At 39.8% G+C, this 15,303-nt stretch overlaps 1 protein-coding gene across 3 annotated transcripts in view; it reads right to left on the bottom strand.

The window, feature by feature from the left end:
- RAB3IP (RAB3A interacting protein) overlaps window positions 1-4,777 on the bottom strand; it is a 33,208-nt gene extending 28,431 nt beyond the window's left edge. For 2 of the 3 annotated variants that reach the window (XM_066183235.1, XM_066183237.1), the window contains exon 1: window positions 4,706-4,773. The gene's annotated coding sequence lies outside the window, so the exon portion shown is untranslated. Of the gene's footprint in view, window positions 1-4,705 lie in introns of all 3 variants that reach the window. The other variant, XM_066183236.1, reaches the window with a different exon arrangement.
- Window positions 4,778-15,303: the final 10,526 nt, after the last annotated feature.

Here is a 15,303-nt window from a genome sequence, read left to right as displayed (position 1 = left end):
GGCTTGCAGGAAGGATTCCTATTATTGACTAAGGCAGAGATGAACAGCCTTGCTGTGAAGGAACATGAAGCAAATGGTAAGCAGAGAGCTTCACTAGGAGCCAAGCTGACTGTGTGCAAAAATCCACACACTGTTGGCACAGCACTCTTCAGTAGTAACTCTGCTACTGGGAACAAAAGCTGATATTCTGACATTTCAGGGCAGCACACATGTTAAATAAAACAATTGATTTTCTTAGTACTTTTGCTACCACAGTAATATAAGGTGAAATCTTGGAATCACGGTAGTGCCTACCAAACGTGATTATTTGTCTTAGGTGATACTATGCAATTAGAATCACATTAAAAAATGTCAAGTACCATAATAAATCAGGATGAAACAACAAAATAATTCATTTCCTCATGCTTTCATCTGGAAATAATGCAAATTTGGAGGGAGCTGATAAAATGTCACTTTTTATTACCTCTTCACTGCCACACCTGCACTGCTGACTAACCACAACTTCATGAGGAAACTGCTCAAATCTGTTATTTTCTCTAATAGTAAACTAAGATGCACTACAAAGAAATCAGTTTAACAACAGTTGGTTTAACGCTTCCTAAAGCTTCTAACAGAAATCAAGAACCACAAACATCTTTAACAGCCAAACCAAAATGCTTAACCTATTTTTTCTATTATAACTCGAAGAGGGTTTTAGCTAGTGGTATGAATCAAAGCACTCAATAACTGAACACTAGAAAACTCCCTGAAAGGCAGTAATTTATTGTGGTTTGTTTCCTTCTGAGAAAAAAAGAAAAAAATGTTGAAAACCACCTACTACAAACTCTGGAGTTTGTCTTTCACAGATTGCTTTTGAATACCAGACACTTTGAAGACAACAACTCTGAACAATCTCCTGACTGCTAGAGTCCATTCAAAAGCAATGCCAACACCAAACATTTCACACATCAGTAATCTCATTTTTAGCTTTAATAGTAAAAGAGTACAGTCAGAACAGAATGGCTATCTGCTCGAGCAGGAAGTAAAAAAAATCCCCTAAGGAAGAAAGTTAACCCCTCGAAACATTTTGACCAACAGGAAATTCTAGTTAGTATTTATCAAAAGAACGTGCCTATTAGCCACAGTGGTTTAACCTCCACATAGCAAGCCTTTGAATATGTAACTCAGTCTCAAAGACTTCATTTATCACATTCCAACATCTGCTTCAGCTGATTTGGGAGGGGTCTGGAAAGTGGATTTTTCCTCAAAATGACTGCCATTATCCTACCACTGGGCCCACATTCTTCAGTCAGTTTAGGGGATTTTTTTGTTGTTGTTGTTATTATTTGGCATTATAGAGCCTGGAATGTAACATGTTTTAAACTCTAGAGAACTCAGTAGGGAATTAAGAACAGTGGACTAATGAATACCTTTTAAAGAAGCAGCTCAATTAAGTAGTGCTACTTCAAACCTATCAGATGCAAATAGGCAGTTAAAATTTAAATTGTTGTAAGGCATATGCAGGCATTAATTTCAAGTTCAAAACTAATTCAATTACATCCATCCAGTACAAGATATTCATGAGATGTAGGCACAGGAGCAAGTTTGGGAGATTTTCTTCCTAAATTGTTTTATATTTAAGCTTAACCAGAGATTTCAAGCAAGTTTAAACACCATTATCAATGCGAGTTCATTGCATGAACACAATCCAATATTTGGCATAGCAATTTCTTTAAGGTTTGCAAAAAATAATTCCCAGTCCTAAAATTTTGCAATTGTGATAGAAATTTCTGCTCCAGGAGCACAAAACAATTTTTTTCTTGACCTAGTAAGAAAGCACTGGAGTACTCCAGTCTTTACATAGTCTTCTTTTATTTTCAAGTGACCTCACACCATGTATATACCAACAGATAATGAATTAGGTAAGACAGTAAAAGGAAGGTAAACTGTAAGTTTGGCAGGTCTACAGAATTTAACAGCTAGCAGAAACACACTTGGTTTAATGTGAGAATATTTTTCTACTGCATTCCCTCTAGTGTTGTCATATCATACTATGATGCAGGTCTTCTATTTTTACTCTCACTCTATGCATTGAAAACACTATTTTGCACTGTATTAAAAGAAACACAGTCTACTAGATACCAGGAATTTATGAAGTTAAAAGGACTTCTGTTTTGATGAACTGATGATTAAAAAAATCTCGTATAAAAACTTTTTTATAGGTGTATCTTCAACTAGAAAAATACAGGTACAGACAGCAAGTGTCTCTTACAGAAACAAGATTCAATGACCTATATTTATGAAGTGCTCGTGAAACTTAGAAATAAAGACGGCTTAGAGTCTAGTGGATAGTACACCTCTTACTAGAATGAAAAGTCAGTGCTTTGTAAATGCAAAGAATACTGCAAACTTTCATTGTAAACAAACATTCCAAGAATGCTGTCCTGTTCACAAAGACTCTCCAACCAAGTTAATTAAACTGAAAATACTATTCTCTTTGCAGTTGCTGTTCTTTTTAAAGCAGAGCATTGTTCTGCCTTATCTTGGAAACAATTTCACAAGCCCATCTCAGGTTTAAACCTGATCATAATGACTGTAGTGTCATTCTTGCCAAGACTTAGACCTAAAGAACCTCTCGTTTTCAGTTAACACTGAAAACATTCAGTAAGTAAACTTAAACTTCAGTAAAATTACCATTAATTTCCTGACATTGTATCTGCAACTGCATTTAGAAAAATATTTTCTTAATTTATTAAAAAATGGTTAGCATATCAGTGCTAATAAAGTCTCTAATACAAGTCTTGACAGGCTACAGTAAGACAATATTTTACATGCCATATTAAAAAGGGTCTTAAAAAGAAAAATCAAAAGTACACATCTCTTTTCTGAGAAAATCCATAAACCAAAGTGGAACAGTGAGTGACCATCTCATCTGGTATTTTACATGAATTTTTAAACCAAGTCAATAAAAGCTATGAAGATAGCTGCAGTCTATAACCAAAATGCTTCTTGTGACTGTTCTGCTCTCCTATGGAAAAAAAAATACCCTTTTAAATATAGCATAACAAGCCAGATATTCCAGTCGCAGCTGTGAGGTCCATTCCCATTTGTTATTTATTAAAAGCATAATGAGAACAGTAAATTATTTATCCTTCTTTGCTTGCTAGGTAACATTAACCAAGCACAACAGATGAATGACTGCCAAGAGACAAATACAGAAGGCCAAACTTTAACCCCTCCAAAAACTCATTAAATAGATCTATAATACAAACAACAATAGAAATATTAAAGCAACAAGATTTCAGATTTTGCCCTATAGTGAGGAATACAAATATTTGAACAGATGGTAGCTGCCAATACATACTTTTAGTCTGAATAACCTTACATCTGCTTCAAAGGAGAAGCTGATAATTTCAGTTACAGCAAGTCTGTAGAAGATTAATTATTTTATCTATCTAGATAACTGCTTTTGAGACTTCCTAAGAACATGCTTAAAAATGAGCACAGCAAACAAACCAAGCAACATACAACTTCGTACATTATCTGCAAACAAAACAGACAACACTTTCAAACTCACGAAAACACTGTAGCTCTTTGTCACAAGGCAAACTCTGAGGGTATCACTAAGGCTTTGGTCACTCTGTGCTCTCCTACTTCCAAAGCCCTGCGACTCTCGGGGAATTGGTGGAGCATCAGCACTCCGGCAAGCACAAATTTCTATACAGCTCACCGCTTGAAATCAGCTTGTAACTAAAACCTACTTTCTGAGCCTTACTGTCCAACATAACTACATCAGAAATGAAGGCTAAGTCAAATATCCTACTTAACTACTTCAGTTTACAAGACCACTTATGGGCGACTAAGTACAACCCTCAATATTACTCGACAGACCATAAAGGTGACAGCCGAGCACAGCTCCAGTGTCCCACAGGCAAAACGCCACTCCGGTCCCTGCCCATGCTGCTCTGGCACCCCTCGAGAGGGGGGAAGTCCGCGAACCCCACGAGGGGCCCTGCCCGCCCCCCCCGCGCTTCTCTCTCTGCCCCTTTCGGCGCTCTCCCCTGATCCGCACCTGCCGCCCGCCGGCCGAGAGCTCTGTGAGCGGAGGCGAAGCGTTCAGCACTAGCTCAGCTTCTTCTCGCATCCCTCCCCTCCTGGTCTCGGTCAGCGCCGCCGGGCCGCCTTCCCCTCGGGCCCCGCACAGGCACTGCGCGGAGAGCACGGCAGCTGCTCCGACCCGCCGGCCCCGGGGATGCCATAGCTCTTTGTCCGCCGCCGCTGCTTCCCCCGGGGCAGGTGCTCCCGGCACTTCCCGGGATGATCCCCGAGAACCACTTTTGCCCAGTTTTGCTTTCGACCGCGGCTGAACTCGGGGACAAGGGAATCCCTGCTGCCGACCGCCCCTTCCGCGCCCACGCAAGCCCCGACGGATCCGAGGACGCCCTCCCGCCGCAGACGGGGCACAGCGGCATTGCCCGGGCCGTCACCCGTCCCCACGTTCTTCCGGGCAGGGACCCACAGCCGCCACAGCCAGCCCGCGACCGGTCACGGCGCCCCGGCTAGGGGCAGCGCTCCCCGGCGGCGCCGGCTCCGCCCGCCAGGGCACAGGCTCCCGGAGACGCGTCGGCGGGCAGGTGCGGCAGCACCAGCGGGGAGCCACAGCCCGAGGAGCCACCCTACGCTCCCGCTGGCAGAGCCGGGGCCACGCAGCCCCCGCCGCACGTACCTGCCGAGCCTCGGGAGAGGAGCGGCCGCCGCCGTCGCCGCGTCCCCTCAGCCGACCTGCGGGGCCGGGCCGCGCATGCGCGCAGCAGCGCAGCGCCCGCGGCGGGGTGGGGGGGCAGGTGTGCGCGGCCCCGCTGCCGCCCCCTAGCGGCGGGGCGGGGGTGCGCTCCGTGAGGGGAGCGGGGCGGGGGCGGGAGAAGCGCCCGCGCCCCCGGGCCGGAGGGTTAGAACACCGAAACGCTGCTTCTCTTCAAGGACACGGCTGTTAAACGCTGAGTGTTTTGTTGCCGTGAAAAACACGAGTTAATAATTCTGTGTTTAATGGTATGCAGGAACAAAGGCACGGGATCGCACAATTAAAAATTAGAAAATGAAAGATGTGCCAGGTGGTTATCTAGCAATTTTCATTCATGGGGCATACACTGCTCCAAATTAGTTTCCAGGCCTCCCTAATGTATCTCATAATTAAAGACTGAACTGAACACACAAAATTTCCGAAATGAGGTCACATACAGAGCTATAAAAGCACTCTCTGAAAAGGAGAGATGTTTTTCCAGCTCCAGTAGTTTGATAAAGAGCGATTACCTCTTTGTCTCATCTGGGCTTGGCCTAAGCCATCCCCATTGCCACCCTGACACAAGCATGGTACGTAGTGCACTTGAAGTCCTGGCCTGTACTGTTCTGTGTGTCCTATGTCTTTAAAGGTGATAGGCAAAATATTAGAAAGCTGCTATAAATAAGACTCCGTTTCACCACTGGTCTGATTACAGTGCCAAAAAATATGCTTCAAGTGATGGCAATATTAGCTGGACCGTGTACTTTCCTTGCTGTTAGTGCAGCTGAACTGAGCCATGTGCTGCACGGTGAGGAACTTGAGCAAAAATCTAAGGTAAATAAGACCTTTACCCATTCATCAGTTAAGGAATTTAGGCCACATTCCAGCCAATAATTGAAACTCTAATTATCTTGACAGCTTTCCACTGAATGGGAAAGAATCCTGTTTGGCCAGTCCTGCAGGGCATAGCCACAGACAAATAATGTTCTCTGTGGCACATTCCCCATGGGATCCACCAAGCAGGAAGTTCATTGAGAGCAAAATAATATGACAAAGATGATGTCAAAAGGCAAATATATAAAGTAAATAAACTACCTATAAGTACTAATATCTTCTAATTTACTTTCCAGTACGTGAATCCACACTGACTACAATGGGGCTCAGGCAGAAAAAATGGCAACAGAAAGTCATCATCTATAGCTTTTCTGGAAGCAATCTGAAAACCAAGAAACCAAAGTGCAAAAAGTGGAATATTCAAATATTCAAACAACAGTGTAATTTAAAGTTTGTTCTAAAAAACCAGAAAGAACAGAGATGTTCATTATAAGGACCTTGAAAATTAAATTATTTACTTTGCTAAAATTGACGTGAAGTAGAATCCAGACAGTGCTATCAAAATACAGGTTTGACAAAGTAAAAGATGCATCAGAAAGTTTATTAAAAACATGATTGCAAAAGAGATGACAAATGGAATCAGAAGTTGAAAACAACCTATTAAGACATAGTAAACCAACAAGAGTCTATAATTAGGATCTGTAATCCTATAGTTCTTAATCCTGTACAATGACTGTGCTTGGCATGACAATCTGCTGTCTTAACCAGATTAGACTTCTTGCATTTCAAGCAATAAAAGCAATACAGTTCCAAAGACATTTGACTGCTAAAATTAATAACCACCAGAGTTATGTTGTCAAAGTATTCCTGTATTTTGCTGTGTGTAATACTTTAAAGAGTCAGGCAGCAACAAACTACAGAAAGCATAATTTACTTGGTTAAAATTAAAAGCTAAAATAAATTGAATAAAATCCAGAATTATAAATAAGAGAAAGAGTATTTTGAGAGGGGCTGGGGGAAAAGAAAAAGATATTTTAGAAGAGTATTTTTATCTAGTCCTTTGCTCCTTCCTCAGCTGCACATCAGTGTCAGGGCAGAGCTACTCCTCCAAGCATCATGAACTGAGAACCAAGGTCACCAATAGCCAAGAGCAGGGCCAGGTGGCAATAGCAACGAGCTTTGCCATACACCAGTGACCATCACCCAAGGTGAGATGTCAAATCAGGTCCTGGATCAGTCCAGGAAGTTTTGTCAGGATGAGCAGGAGGCGGTCCTGGAGACACATACAACCTGTGTGCAGACCTCCACCTGTAATGTAGGTCTGAGGCTCATCCAAGGATGGATCATCCAAGAGAGACTCACACAGGACAAAGTACAATTTGTCTGTTTGTTTTGATCTCCCTAGTGTGGTTAAATGCCCCAGATCAGAAATTTCCATTATCCAGCTAGATAGAACACAGAATAGGTATCTTGGCACAGACTTGGTGGGAGCAATCTATATACTGAAAAGTGAGACTCACTTGTGTAGCTTCTCATCAGTCATACTGATGGAAGGTGTGATAAAAATCATTGCAAACAGTTCCTGCACTGCACAGAGTCCCCCTGAACTGCAGCTCTGTCTGTCAATGTCTTCTATCACATTTGAATGATCTGAGAGATCTTCAAATGTGGTTGTTTTCTTTCCTAATAGTTACAGTCCACTCAACCTAAGAAACCTGTTTCAGGGGGGAGAAAACAGAAGAGACAAAGCTGTCTCATAGAAGGTAGTCCCAGACCATGGCAGGGCTCTCTGTTGAAGGCAAGGATGGCTGCAGGACTTTAGAAAAACCAAGAGCATCATTTTTCTTTGAACTGAATTTAGTTGAAGTTTCTCATCTCCACACAGAAGCACAAATGCCAGTTAATGTAATTTTCTCCCCTACAGGTTGGGAGGAATAAAAGAAAGAGATGGTTGTTCTCTTTGTAGAAGATGTTCAGGTGTTTAGTAGGGGAGGATGTCCCAACAATGTCATGGATAAAGAAAGCAAATAAAATTTGAAATCTCACTTTCTACTTGCCTGTGATACTACTTACTTGTTTATTTTATAATTTTTTTAATATTGAATGAACTGTACTTATTACCTCCCTTTTTGTCAAGATGTTATAAAACAATATACTCAAGAAAGCCAAAGGACGGCTCTATTAATAGTAGTCACACATGCATTGAAACCTCATAATACAGTGGAAAAAAAAGCCCCAAAGAATGATCCAGTATATACAAAAAAAGGTACAGAGACTATAAGTCTTATCTATTTTAGAAATTCCCCCCAACCCCCCCCCCCCCCACCCCCTTCTACTAGCTCAGCTGAACCAGTGCTAGCAGTATTGGGAATTATAGTTCCCCACTCAGGAATATTTCTTCAATGTTTAGCTAAGCATTTTGAAAGCAAGTCCAATTGGTACATTGGCATAAATATGGTTCCAGCTTATTGGAACCCTAAAACTTATCTCCATGCTGCCCTCCCTGTCCAACTAATAGAATGTTAAAACCGGTGAGGTCTGTGTTATTTTTCAAACCTACCCACTAAAAAAAGGTCCAGAATAACAGAAAATAAGAAGGATTGATATTAACTGCCCCTGAAGCTCTTTCTCAAAACTTCCAAAGGTGAAAGAACAGCCCCACTTAGCAGTACATTCCAGTGCTGAACTAACCTTGGAGTTACAAATATCTTCCAAAGTCTAACCTCATCTCCTGTTCTGCAATGTAGAGGAGGTAACAAGCTTATCTTGGATAAGTGGATAGAGGAAGCAGCAATCTTCAGGGCACTTGATAGCATCATTTATACCCTCAATTTTTTCAAAGAATAAACAATTATTTTAATCTTTTCTCATAGGTGATGTTTTTTAGACCTCCAATTGCATTTATTGTTCTCTCTGGGTTTCTTCCTGTGGGTCTTTATCAGAAGAGTGCTCAGTTCCAGGCACAGCACTCCAGCTGAGGTCTGACCCAGCACTGGCTTTAAGATACCACACATCTGCTTATACATCCCACCAAAGATCCTTTGCTTTTTCTCTTATGGCAGCAGAACACTGCTAAACCAGTCCTTCTCCAGCTTGTGGAAAATTCACTTGTGAATTTTCTTCTATGTCCATTGATTCTTACTGAATTCTAATCTTGTTCTGAAAAAAAAAGTTTAAGACTTCATATCTTGCAGATTTGATAAGTGAACTGTCAATTCTATCAGCCAAGTCATTAATTAAAATACTGATGTTATCAGATCCAGAAGGATCCTCTGAACTGAGATGCTTCTCTTGAAATATTGACCTTCTAAAACCATGGCTTGAGTGGGGTTTTCATACCCATCTTGTATTGTTTTTACAGTAGTTTATGTGGACAGCCCCTCCCTTTCTTACGAAATGTCACAGGAGGGAATTTCAAAAGCCTTAGCAAACTCTATCTGTATCACATATATTGATTCTTACCTTTCTGTCTTCAAATGATGTACTCAAATCATGCAACAAATGTGTTGCAGCATCAAAACTTCAAACTGCTTCATAGTCTTCACCGCTGTTATCAATGTTATCACCTCTGTTGTCCATGCACTAAATTAAAGTCAGAAACAAGAGCTTTAAACAAGATGTCTAAAAGGAAATGTTCATTAAAGCCCTGCATTTGTTAATTGAAAGTCAAGGCTTGCATACTAAAAAATACAAACTTGGCAAATAAATTCCTTTTATACAGCATATATCTATACACAACCAGCAATACTCACTGACACAATATTAAAACAATGGCATGCTTTTTACTGTTAAAAAAAAAAAAACAATACAAAAAAACCTTCACTGTTTCATGAATATGCAGAACACCGCCTAACCAGGAAAGCTAAAAATTAATAAAGAATATAAATTGTTCATTAACTATTAAAATGACAAGGATTAAAAACAAATTTCCCGTTCAAGCACATTAGATTACAATTGTCCTCTTTGACCGTAAGACTGATTCTGCAAACATGATGCCCAACTAGACAGATTCTGCTGTACAATATGAAATAAATAAAGCCTCTAGATTTCTTTGAAGGTGCTTATAAATGTAACAATACTAAGTAGAAGAAACATAACAACTGAAATGGGCTTACCAACTTATGTAAGGACTGACATGTGGCTTCATTTATCTTTAGAAGCAAGCCAGGGACCGATCCAGAGAGCAATTAAAAATAGTACAACATGTTCATCCCTAGCTGGAAGACAGCAGAGATACCAAACCTGAACTCAGAAATCAGAAAATAAAAATATGAAATACATTTTTGCATGAAAGTTAGCTCTCCAATAATCCAAACAAACTTTGTAGCCCCAACAAATCTGTTCTTAAAACTCAAGAATTCTTTTACTTGATGACACTCCAGAAACAGCTCCACCAAATACTGAAAATAAAAGCAGTGAAAGGCATCAGGTGAGAATTCAGGAATGCTGTGTTTTATTCACAAGCCTCCTTTGGGTGTGGGTACCTTCCCTGTGCCTTAATTTTTCCATCTCTAAATGAAATTCATGAAACTTCTTCCCCATAACACATACTCACATGATAAATTTTAAATAATTTCTCAAAGGTATTCATTCTTTCAAACTGAAGTTGCTATGTAAATGGAATATGTAGCTTTAATGGTCTGGTTTTTCTTTATTTTTGCTCAAAATGCAGAGATTAAAAATCAGACTTCAGTCAAGCCTGCCAGTTATTGCTGAGTTCTGTTCTATGAGGTGAAGCTGATCTTATTGAGAAGTTTCTAAGGGTACCAACCATTTGCCTATGTGACAGAAATACCGTTTTATTCACTTTCTGTTCAGAGTTACCTAGTTGGTCCGGGCATCACTCCACTGGACACAGGAATGCCTCCCAGTTTAGAGAGGCCTTTTCTTCTCCTTGTCTTCTTCTGTGTTCTCGAGCTCGCCACATTCATGATGCCAAGGCTCAGCAAGTTCAGTGCAGCAGAGAGGCATTTCTGAAAAATAATCTGAATTCCTTACTCAGTTGCATAGATAGTAAAAAATGCTTAAGTAGTGTTGAAACCAGAGCAGTTTCAGTTGCACAAAAGAGAGGGATTACTGTTACACTTTCCAAAGTGACCTTAAAAGTGCTAGGCCTCCCAGAAGTCTTGTCTCCAGTATCATACACATCTCTGTTACCTTGATTGGAAATGTTCTCTCGCACTCACCGTGGTAGGAAACATTTTCTGTCACCTCATTAAAATAGTCAAAGCATGGATTTACCCAGAGGAGAGTGAAGGATAAATTCCCCAGCTAGCACCATTCAATGCCCATGCGTGTTCTGGGCCACGCGCTGGCTCAGCAGCAGCACAGCAAGCAGAGGGTTTGTTTCATCTGCTCTTGGCTAACTGATTGAACCTTATGTCTGGGGGAACAATGAGACTTTACGTGCTGTTCAGGCATTTTTTCTAAGTGAAAAGTTGCAGAGAGCAGAGAATGAGAGTGTTTGTTGAAATTCGGTGGAAAAGATCAGGCTTGTTGTCCACAGAAAAAGGTTAGTTGTTTATCTCTGTTGGTTCACTAAACACACAATTCTTTTTCCTGCGTGCTACTTGCTCTTTTCACACTCTTTCTGGTTTTCCCCCTCTTAAGCAATATCTAAAAAGTGAACAAATGAAGTTCTGAGGGAGATGTATGGCATTGAAGTATGCAAAAGAGAAAAGCCAGAGTTAGCTTTAATACAGGGGTGGCAGAACCATCTGGCTGATGGAATAAAGTCCTCAGCTTTATCCTTTTCATGTATGTATTACTGCTACTTTGAATACCAGAGTGTATTAATAGGGTTCTTTGAAATAAAACTAGTTAGATAAGAGAAAACTCATGTGAGCTGTTCCCTTTACAAAAATAAATTAATGATTGTTAGCCATCTCGATGAAATCCTTTTTTAGCACAAATACCAATAATCCTTTTCTTACAAATATAGCAACAACAAGTATTCCAAATTCTTTCCAGACAATAACTAACTCTAAAGAACTCACCTTTTCTAGACACATTTCCTTGGAAATGTTCTTCTGTTCTCAGTTGCTTTCTTGTTCTTGCAATCTCTTCTGTCTTATCTTTCCCTTTATCTCTCATACAAGCAGATATTACAACAAATCTCTCTGCCCAATAGACAACTCAAGGAAATCTTTCATCCTTACAAGTCGCATTAGCATTTGCTGATACCATGACTCTAAATTTTGGGTTGGAATCCCCTTTAATTTGTATAGAGATAATGAAGGGTGTACTTTCTCCTATCATTTGCTGCATGGTTTAATCACACCTCAAGCAGCGTCACATAAGGTGAATTACTCCACAGTTTTGTATCACTCATCACTGCATGGTGTCATTGTCTTAAGCAGTGCACTAATCTGGATCATCATTCTTGTGGGTGGACTTTCATATACACAAACCAAAATATAATCATGTGAAGAATTTCTCCAAATAAGCAAAACTGTCCTTAAAAAGTGGGAGAAACAAAATGGCTCAGTTGTAGTATATGTGTATTGTCCATTTTTACATACTATTTTTATTATTGTTGTTGTTATTATTATTATATTTCCATGCAGGGAACATGGATCATCATTTGCTATTCTGAGATGTAACATCCCTCACTGAAAACCTAGGCCATTAAGCCATAAAGAGCATGAATTTATGAGGCTTCCAGTGATACCTCAAAAATCTTGACTGAGAGCACAAAATGCCTGTTGTGCAAACAAAGATGCATTATTAACTCTAACATGAATATATAAGATGAATATTTGTGGTGCAGAATAAACATTTAAATGGGAGAAAATATTTGTCTTTCTCTAATTTGACTTCCGAAGAAATGCAGGAGATATTAGTATATATTATGAAGGGCTGACTATCAACTATCAGTACTCTTCAATGTCCAGAACAATACAAAATTTTGTTAATATAACTTCTTCACTAAAAAGAAAAGAAATTACAGTTTTGCAGCATCTAAAAAAAAGAATGATTATGCAAATGGCTGTGTAATCAGCTGCATTTTAGGGAAGTAAAGAAATTGTCTAATATCTCACATTTGATAATGTGCAATAAGCTTTGAAACCCTGGTCATATTGCAAAGTAGAATGACACTGACTTCAGAAAAGCCAACCCACAGAGCAAAATCAAGCACCTCTCCTTCTGTGATTGCCTTTCCACCATTTAGCTTTCATTTGAACTATGCTAGCACATATTAAATAACCTACCCAGATTGTTTCAGATGAACATGATATGGGGCACTTTGGAGACGTAAGTCTTAAGTTATGAGAAAGCTCTCCCAGTCAAACCAGGGGCTTTTGAATCCAGTTCCTGGACACCTTATTCCTTGATGCATTGTTGATCTCATCTTCTGTCTGATAAGTCCCATCGTGACATTGTGTGTCTGGGCCTTTTGCCAATAAAAGGAATGTTGAGGCTGATAAGAGTCATAGTAACAATATTTCTAATAGTAAACTCAGCACTACTGCATAACAAATGATGTTTATGTAGAAGGAAGTTGCAAAGCATAGTATATTTGATTGCAGTTTTACAGTACTCAGAGAATTAATCTGTCAGGACAGCAGGCTTTATCCTGCAGACAAATTCATTTGTAATCCTCTCAAGTATTCTACCATGTGACTTCAGGAGATAAAAGAGTCTCGTTTAAACCATATTTCCATAACCCACATTGAGTGATGCTAAGTACAGTGGTATCTCTCCCACTAGATTAACTTTTAATTATTGCAATTTCTCTCATGAAAGAGACTGTAAGATAGCACAGCAAGTCTCTACACGTTCATTCTATGGGCAGAGGACATTTTATGTTAATTTACTGATTTATTTAAGACAGGAATTCCAGCAGCAAATGACAGTAAGTAGAAAAGTATAGCAAAACTCAATATATTTTCATTTGAGAAAATCTGACAGCATGTTCTTTAATACTGCTCTCTTCCCAACACTTAAATGATTCATTTCCTTTCAATAAGAAAAATCTTTCATGTTGTTCAGACCACGTTTTAGCCTATTTTTATGACATTTCTTTGGATATTGGCATTATGTGTTGTTGTTACAGATACTGAAGTGCTTGCTTGAAGCTTCACTAGCACACAATATGTATGAATTGTCTCTTCCAGAAATCTTCCAATAGAAATGGACTCAAAACTGAAGAGGTAAGAGAAGTCAAAAGCATAAATATATTAAATAACTTTTATTTGTTGGATTTCTATCTGTTGCACTCAGCTGTCTCATTAAACACCCATAGATGATACTAGCAGAAACCTGGCTAGTTACACAGGGCTAAAATTATTTTGTCTCTTGTATGTGTTCAAAGTACATCAAGAGAAAATGAATGCAAAATACACCATTATCGGCGATCATTAGTAGAATTGCATATAGAAAGGAACTTCTGAAAACTGTTTTTGTAGATGAAACCACATATCCCTAGAGGGAACCAGAGGAAGAGAGGCAAAAACATTGGCTATCTTTGGAAATATCCAACAAGGAAATAGGGACACCTTAGAGATGCAAAAGGAGTACTTCCTACAGAACCAGTCCCAGTGGAGCTACACAGATGTAAACCTGTGTTTATTTCTGCCTCTTAAAACACAGGAGCTCTAAATCTCATGTCTTCCGCAAAACAGCCCAGAGCCAGTAGAGCAATCTCAGCCACTCCAATCTGCAGGAATACTGAAGAGCCGCCAGGAAAACCACCTGATACCCACTGACACACAGAGGTGCTATTATTTACTGCTCAGTGAGACCAGCAAACGATTATGCTCAGCAAAGAAAAATGTTTTGGGTCTAAGTAATTATTTTTACCAGTGACCTTAAAATATCCCTGTTGTTAAGAATTTTCCTTGCACAGGGCAGTCTCTGTAATAGGATCAGGCAGTGTATTTCTTCATGCCAAGTCACTGAATGCTAAAATGATTTGTCATCTTTCGCCACAGGCCACTGCCTGACACACACACATGCCACAGCCTAATATCTTGCCTGCTTTGACATCAAAGTGTCTTTCTTCGGCCATTAACAACAAGAAGAAAGGCAAACAATGGCAGAAGCTCCCATTCTTTCTGGGAAAGTTTTAATTAAATAAATGGCTTCAAATAGCTTAATGGGACTAAGGCGGGGGAAAAACCTTTCATCATAAAATGAATTAAATCTATAACTCTTGCTTATTCTCTCCCCCTGCCTTTTTTATTTACTTCACAGTCATATTATTTTATTCTCGGCTGAAGTTTATGACAACATTACATGATATTTCCTGGGCTTTCACAGTCTATCACTTTTTACAGTTCGCTCTTAATGCCATGGGTCATAAAAGACAGAGTTCATCAAATTTTACAAAGGGGAAGAGGGAAAGAAGTCCTATGTAAAACCTCCAGTTGCAGAAGGGTTTTCACGTGCTGAAATATACAGTTTTGAATAGGTCCACTGAGACTTTTGCAGCCACTCTGCCTGTTTTGAGTGATTTCTACAGCATGCCCCAAAGACCTGATTTTCCAAATCAAATCAGCAAAGTAGAAATGCAGCAAATGCTGTGCTCCAGGATGGGACCAAGGTGCAGCTGGGGCACATTTTCAGGTTTGGTGGGGTTGTCTCTGATCTTCTTATTTAGATGTAGTTAATCAGTGCTATTCATTGCTGTGTCTTCACAGGACCGTGTTAGACACATACCACTTTTCAAGACAAGTCTCAGAACAAAATGCTCCCTTCTTGTCCATAGC

This window comes from Chamaea fasciata, unplaced genomic scaffold, assembly GCF_029207755.1.
Source record: "Chamaea fasciata isolate MVZ Bird 193981 ecotype frontalis unplaced genomic scaffold, bChaFas1.0.hap1 SCAF_5, whole genome shotgun sequence".
Lineage (NCBI taxonomy): Eukaryota > Metazoa > Chordata > Aves > Passeriformes > Sylviidae > Chamaea > Chamaea fasciata.
This window is presented reverse-complemented; position numbering and strand designations above follow the sequence as displayed.